At 35.7% G+C, this 7,683-nt stretch overlaps 3 long non-coding RNA genes across 6 annotated transcripts in view; 2 read left to right on the top strand and 1 right to left on the bottom strand.

The window, feature by feature from the left end:
* Window positions 1-158: 158 nt before the first annotated feature.
* LOC311084241 overlaps window positions 159-7,683 on the bottom strand; it is a 529,672-nt gene continuing 522,147 nt past the window's right edge. Inside the window, exons 3-5 of one of the 4 annotated variants that reach the window (XR_014606464.1) lie at window positions 1,292-1,478; window positions 1,101-1,200; window positions 159-452 (exon numbers count right to left, since the gene is read on the bottom strand). This is a non-coding gene — a long non-coding RNA (uncharacterized lncRNA). The remainder of the gene's footprint in view (window positions 453-1,100; window positions 1,201-1,291; window positions 1,479-7,683) is intronic. The other 3 variants (XR_014606465.1, XR_014606466.1, XR_014606467.1) reach the window with 3 other exon arrangements.
* LOC311085518 lies at window positions 4,837-5,207 on the top strand. Its single transcript, XR_014606859.1, has 3 exons — window positions 4,837-4,878; window positions 4,975-5,047; window positions 5,130-5,207. It is a non-coding gene; the product is annotated as an uncharacterized lncRNA (long non-coding RNA).
* Window positions 5,312-6,005, top strand: LOC311084121. The gene is made up of 3 exons (XR_014606441.1): window positions 5,312-5,359; window positions 5,727-5,817; window positions 5,910-6,005. It is a non-coding gene; the product is annotated as an uncharacterized lncRNA (long non-coding RNA).

Below are 7,683 nucleotides of genomic sequence, written 5' to 3'. Positions count from 1 at the left end.
TGTACCAAACACCATTTTCAATACACAATAATCACCATATTTTATTAAACAACACTTTATTGGAGAACAAAGCATAAAGTTAATAAAGTAGCATAAAGACAAATGATATTCAAGATAAATAAAAATGTGTCTTCAAAAACACGTTGACATCATATGAATCCATTCACAGCTGCTGAAGCCACAAAACGAGTGCCAGATAATCATATTCAGTCACCTACAGAAAACAGATTTGATATTGTGTTGGAAAATAATGATTCATTATCACAGCTAAACTGGTTTCTTGCTCTTCCCTGTACGTCTCGATCGTGTTAGTGTTCTTCTTCCTCGTCTAAACAGTTTGTTCAGTTGAAGAACAGAAGAACAGAAGATGTGATCACTGATGTGGTGTAGCTTTTTCTCAACCAGAGGAAGAAGTCTCAACATCCCATTGTCAGGCGTTCTCCAGTCCTGGTCTGAAAGTAAAACAAAAAAACACAAACCATTCAAATAAAGTTGTTTAATGGACAGTCAGGTCAGCTTATGTTCTGCGTTATTTAAAGCAGTGATGGGCTACTCTGGCCCTCAGCGTCCACTGTCCTGCAGATTTAGCTCCGACCTCGAACCCTCCTGCCTATTGTTTAGAAGTAAACCTGAAGACTTTGGTTAAAATTTTCAGATGTGCTCGATTAGGGTTGGAGGTTAACTCTTAACTAACCTCAAAAAGTAGAATGCAAAGGGCCAGAGTTGCCTGTTCCTTACATAAATTTACAAAGCAGCAGTCAGTACGTTATATAATATACACATTGAAGTATTTATATATATATATATATATATATAAATTGCAGCACAATATAAGCTAAGTACTGAACAAAAACAGTTTTACCCATATCAACAGCAACATATTTTAAAAGATTTTTAAGAAAGGCATGGTCTCTTTTGAGCCTTTGCCAGTGATGCTTGATTTCTTTCCAGACAACATACTCTTCTGTCAATTGTTTCAAGAGCTTCACATTATCAAAAACCAAGTGAAAACCTGTACAATGTAAAATTGTCAACATCAAATTATGTACTACATATTACAGCATTGTTTCAATACAAGACATACCAATGGACAACCGCACTTTTCTGTCTTCTTTGGGCATCAGATGTTCCTTCCTCACCCGAAACAAAGGACTTATTCGATTAGCTTGCGTTGATATAAGGACTGGTCTTCCTTCTCTGCTGTAAAACAAGAAAGTCTCGACTTACTCTATGTGCAATTACTATTGTTCTTGAAACACAAATTGAGACAGTTATAAATAAGTTAATTTACCATATGATTCAGGAGAGAACATTTGATGAGTAAAAACTGATTGCAATATTCTAGAAACTTCACCTGGGAAGGGCTGATCACGGCAAGATTCGCTGCGACTCACTAGTAGCTCTTGTAATGGTTGGCTCTTAAAAGAGCTGTTGAGTTTGATATTGGTAGAGCTTTAAAAAAAAAGGACTAAGTAATCCTGCAAAACAGAAAGGAAGGTAATTTTAATACATTACTTGCAAATAGTCAGTTTATAACTGTAGGATATGTTTTCTGTAAAGAGTGTTGCATAATTAAATGTTAAAAGCATTTTTATGTAATAAGTTCACTGATATGTGGGCATTTCTATGAATAAAAGTATGTCTTTAATAGCAAGCAATAATCATGAAAATGATTTACATGCAAACAGGACAGTTATCAGCAGTGTAACTGATCTGATTATGACAAAATAATCGAGTATCTAATGTAATGTGACAAGTCAGATAAGCTTTTCCACTCTTGCAAACAGAGGTAGGTTATGAGGTGTGGAGAGACATCATGTATCACTGGAACATAAACAGACAGGGTCCAATTTTCAATTAATATAAACTTTCTGACAGTGTGTGTGACATCCGACAACTTTCCAAGAAGTGGCGCAACTGATTTACAAATATCGCGATAAATATGTACAGGAATTGAGGCAGTAGCCAATGACAGCACTAGGAGTAAAAGCTGCAGGATTGTGTACGAGTATACAAATATGTACGAGTATCATACGAATTTGACAACTTGTTAAATCTTGTGAATTATTAAGACTTTCAGACTATGTTTGTACTGATTGGGCTACGGGTTTTGTGAGAAAAGTTTTAAGAAACAACAAATGCTTGATAAAATGTTTGATTTAGGGTTAAAACCAACACATACATACCATTGTGAATATTTGCCTTTGCAGCTGTCCGTCTCCTCCGTTTACTTCTCCTCAAACAATAATGGGCTGACTGAGTCCGAAAGGCCCTTTTGGTCTTTTCAGCTGAAAAAAGAGAAAAGAAAATATCATTATGTATAATATATAGGATTATTTAAAGGAAAAGTACTGATTTACCTTACAAATATTGGATGTTACATTATAAAGCCTTACAAGCATGGCAAGTGTTGTGGTTAATATGCATTTACAACAAATATCACTTTAAAACTATCAATACTGAGGTAAAAGCATGGTAAGTTTTGTGATTACTGTCCTTACTAAACCAATCACAGTAAAACTAAGGTTACTGAGGTTTAAAGCATGGTAAGTTTTGTGGTTACTGTCCTTTTACCACACCTATCACAGTAAAACTATGGTTACTGTGGTAAAAGCATGGTAAGTGTTGTGGTTACTGTGCATTTACAATAAGTACCACATTAAAACTACAAATAGTGTGGTAAAAGCATGGTAAGATTTGTGATTACTGCCTTTTTACTACACTTATCACAGTAAAACTAATGTTACTGTGGTAAAAGCAAAAGCATGCTTCTACTACAAATACAACTTTGGAACTAATTGTACTATTTTTAATCTGATATGAATATCTAGGCCTATAGCACGTCACGTAACAGGCAGTGTTAATCACCCTGTTTTGAATTAGAAAGCAATGAAACGCAAAGTCTCCGTGGAGATGGTAGATATAATGGCAGATTAATATCCACAAACAGAAAAGACATGATATCACACATTATTAGGACAGCGTATTTAGGTATTTACTTACCAACATCTGACACACGTGAACTGATGCCAAATATCGCGATGTGTTCGGAACGAGACTTCTTCAGCGCGATTTCCTACTGATAAAATATAATTTTAAAAATATCAATAAACAGCAAAGCAATCCAGCTTCCCTGGCAATAAGACCGAAATAATAACATAAAAAAAAAGACATAAAAATACATAAGATCTCGTGAATAAATGTTGATTAAACAGCTTCTCTGCTGCAGCCGACAGGCAGAAAGAACGTTATCACGTTATCACGAAAGACACTTCCCGTTGAAAATACATTAGTTTAAAAAACGTGCTGGTATTACGAAAATAACGAAATAAACGTGTCCGTGGCACGAATCAATAGATTAAATTACGTGACCATATCATGAACTGCCGTGAGACTGGTGATAACGTGCGTTGTTAAACTCACCGCTGAACAAACCTTTGCGGGGACTTTGATATCAGATTGCGAGGGGTTTTAAACATCAAAAACCAGTTGGAGGGCCAGATAAAAATTATCTGGGTGCCGCCATTTCACTCGCCCTGGCATAGATAATATTTTGTAGCCCAATGAGAAAAAAGGGAGTAAATAATTAAAACAAAATGAACAGCATTAGCTGCTACGTGTGAAAAGAAACCTGCTTTGGATGTATTATGTTCAGGACAAACGTAATAGCACTGCTTATATTAGGTTAAGGACCAACGTAATAGCACTGCTTATATTAGGTTAAGGACCAACGTAATAGCACTGCTTATATGTTGGCATGTAACGTAATTGCGATTTGCAAAATAGTTTCCTCAGAACGTATTTCATGTGATACAGGGTTGCCATTTACACAGCTTCTCTGGGAATGATCATACATGCGCATGGCTTCTCCTACCACTGCTATGCAGAAGACATGAAGCTCTATCTGTAATTTCCACCTGATGATCCCGTCAGCTTGTATTCAGACATTTCTGCCTGGATGAAGGAGCATCATCTACAGGTCAGCCATGCAAAGATGGAGATCCTTGTATCTCCTACAGACCCATCAGTTGAGCACAACCTCACTGTGTAAATGAGGTCCACAACACTAACACCAACCAGGACAGCAAGGATCCCGTGGGTAGGCAGATGATCCAGTAATTTTGGTGAAAGACATTTACAGTAACTTTTTTTAACATGGGATGTCTCCTGCTTATGTATCTGAGCTTATTGCTCTTCATCAAGCACCTAGGTCTTTATGATCAAATAATAAGTCATTGCTTTCTGTCCCTCTATCTCATTTAAAAGGCGATCAGGCTTTTGCTGTTGCAGAACTTAGAGAGATCACATCTTTAAATGTTTTTAAAGCTCTTGTTAAAATGACTTCTTGTCTTTAGCCTTTGAGAGGTTGGGCGGTGAGACCTGCACTGTAACGGATTTCTGTAATTTGAACAGTATTTTACTGTAATATGTACAGTAAGATACTGTAAAATATGTATACAGTATGTTACTGTAAACAGCAAAGGATTATGGGAAAATATAGGGTCACTACTGTAATTCTTCACTACTGTAAATCAATTTACAGTAGTGAACTTGCCCGCGAAAAACTGACCAATGGCAAGAGGGATTTCTTTTCAAGTGTTTTTTTGAGGGGTGAAGTGGCAGTTAATGCACGGACAAAAGATCATGTAACTCACCAAAAAGGTTAGTATATAATTTCTATTTTATGTAAAACAAACATTTTCAAATGTTTTTACTTATGTTAACAGCAACCTAACATGATGTATCGTTTTGGTTTCGTCTGAATGGTTTTAGTGCCTTTTTTTCCTGACTGTCGTCAGAATGGTTTTTTGGTGCCTTTATTACTGTCTTCTTTCCTGACTGTCGGCCGGGTCGCTGTCACGGTGATAATATTAACTGGTGAGTAAGTTAAGTTCACCTATATTAGCCGAAATATTCTTTAGTTAAAACTATAAAAAATAATGGTTGTGTGTTCCTCTGCCTCTTTAACGCAAGTTAGCTCATCAGGCGGGCGGAGTCGTCGGTAACGTTAACCGAGCTAACAGCGAACTCAACGTGAAATACTGAGGTAAAGTGAGATAGACGAAACCCTTGTTAAAGTGCGGGTTTTAAACAATATTTTCACGTAGGCCTATATGATTTATTTTCAGGTTTGTGATCTGGATAATGCCATCTGCAACGATGGAGTGTGTTGGAGCCTTTTCATTGTGATAACATCAACAGTATGTAACGTTATGGTCAACTTCACCTAAATTAGCCGAAGTAAACTTATTAAACAGAGAAGCATAATAACTTTGGTATGTTCTGTCTCCTCTTTCACAACTTTTTGGCAGATGTACAACGTAAATACTGAGTAAAACTAAGTTAAAGGGATAACGTAGTAGCAGAGACCTTAAACAGAAAATTATGTATGTCATCATTTACTCGCCCACAACGTGTTCTAAACCTGCATGAAGTTCTTTCGTCTGAACATAAAATAAGATATTTTGAATAATGTTAGTAAATAGTGGCTGGTCCGCATGAACTTCGATAATAGAAAAAATACTTTGGATGTCAATGGGGACCAGTAACTGTTTGGTTGCTCATGTTCTTTAAAATATCTTCTTTTGTATACAGCACATTAAATAATTCAGTGGAAGTTATGAACAAGTTGAGGGTGAGTAAATGGTGACAGAATTTACAATTTTGAGTAAACTAACCCTTTATCCAACACCATTGTTAATTTCATCTTTTGTTTTATTTTCAAGTTTGTGGTCTGAATTATGTCGTCTGAAATGTCGGAGGTGTATTTTGGAGTCTTTTTTGTGATTGCCTTCGTAATGGTGATAACATCTACAGGTGAGTAAGATGACATCAACTAAATTAGCTGAAGTATGCATTAGTTAAGCAGGCAAACATGTTCTTTTCTGTTCTTTATTTTGAATTTGCAGCGGCCATTCCCTCCGGACTGTACATCACTGCTGACGCTCTCCACTAATACACAGAACGGGTTGACGTTGGAGGAGGAAGAGGAGGAGGAGGAGGAGGAGGAAAGGTTAGCAATATACCATTATCAATATAGCAAAGTTTTGCTAACTAATATTTTTAATGTTGTTTAATTGATTAAAAACTATAAACACAATACAACATTATATCTTACCTCATCTTCACCCCACATGTTATCGTTGTTAGTAATAAGTTCTGTTATTGTATTTTAATTTTTTTCTGTAAACTATAACACTAAAAGGCTGCTGTGACTTTGTCTGTTTCAGGAGAGTCTGTTCTCAAAGCAAAAACATGGATGCTGACAATGAAGGGCAGAATCATCATCCAGTTACAACTGCTAACAGACGACTCTTCAGCATTAGCTGTCTATTTTGTCGAATGCAGAATCAGGTAAACCAATATATATATATATATATTTTTTACATTACATTACATTTACATGCATGCATTTGGAAGTCACTTTTATCCAAAGCAACTTACATTGTATTAAGTTTAAATTAAATTATCCATTCCCTGGAAATCTAAGCTACAGGAATGTATTGAAATGTTTTAATGATTTGAATGTAATGTATTATGGGGTAATACCATCCCTGTAGGTTAGGAAATTGGCAAAAATTTGATGATTCGATAGTATTGCATTATTTGGGCCACAATTCAATATTATTGCGCTTCCTAACATTGCGATACAGCAAGTATTGTGATTCGATTCTGCGATATATTGCGATTCATGTCCCCCATATTATTCAAAGACATTACAAAAAATAAGACTGCTTAACTCACTTCAAATGTCACATTAAATCTGTGAACATCTTCTACACATTTACTGGAGGCTAGTGCAAAAACTTTGTCCTTGAACATTCAGGACACAGGACCTTATTACAGAACGTAATTATATGAACGCGTCACCACTGCATTAGCACCAAAAACATGGAGATTTTATTTTAGAGAATAATTACACAACCTATTCGATATACTATAATTCTATAATTAAATAAACTAATCGAATATCCAAAAATTGTGACTCATCCCTGCATGTAATACCTTGTTTTTTTCCCAAAATCTTCACTTAGGTCTCGATTTTCGAAGGGGATTATAAACGTTTCTTCCTTGGTTCGCTTTTATTTAGGCCTATTACATTCACATTCTTTACTGTGGTAAAGTAGAAAAACGTTGTAGGACAGATAGCCTACATTTTTACTTGCACGTCAGATTCATTTCAACACAGTTTTTGCTTGTTATTAGACATGTACGGCGCGTCAAGTTTATTTGATTTTTAGTTTCGCTCTCTTTGGCAGCGCAATTTCAAACATAGCTTAAATGTCTTGCCCTTGTGGAAGATTAAATTCACTTTTCATACCTTTTACAACAAGTAGAAAACATGAAGATATCAGAAAATAGATCGATGGTCTCTTTCCTCCTCGTGTCATCCCTCTCAAAGCACAGAGCGGTATGGCTTCATGTGGAATCACGTGTCTTTGTGTGGAAGTATTAAACGAAAGTTTTTTTTTTTTATAGATTTAACTTTTCTATTATGTAAGTTTCTAATATTTACTGATATGTATTTGAATGCTTTACAGGCTTTGTGTTGCTTCTTTGACGGAATTGCTCAAATAAAGACTTTTTTGCTCGAATAAACTACATTTTTTTATTTCAATTTTCATAATAACCCCCCAACCACTGCAGGTAGTTGGTCCATTACCACCACAGTGGTAAAAAAAA

The sequence above is a fragment of the Abramis brama genome, assembly GCF_963993115.1.
Source record: "Abramis brama genome assembly, chromosome: 6".
Lineage (NCBI taxonomy): Eukaryota > Metazoa > Chordata > Actinopteri > Cypriniformes > Leuciscidae > Abramis > Abramis brama.
Note: the sequence above shows the minus strand (reverse complement) of the source record. Positions and strands in the feature narration are given on the sequence as shown.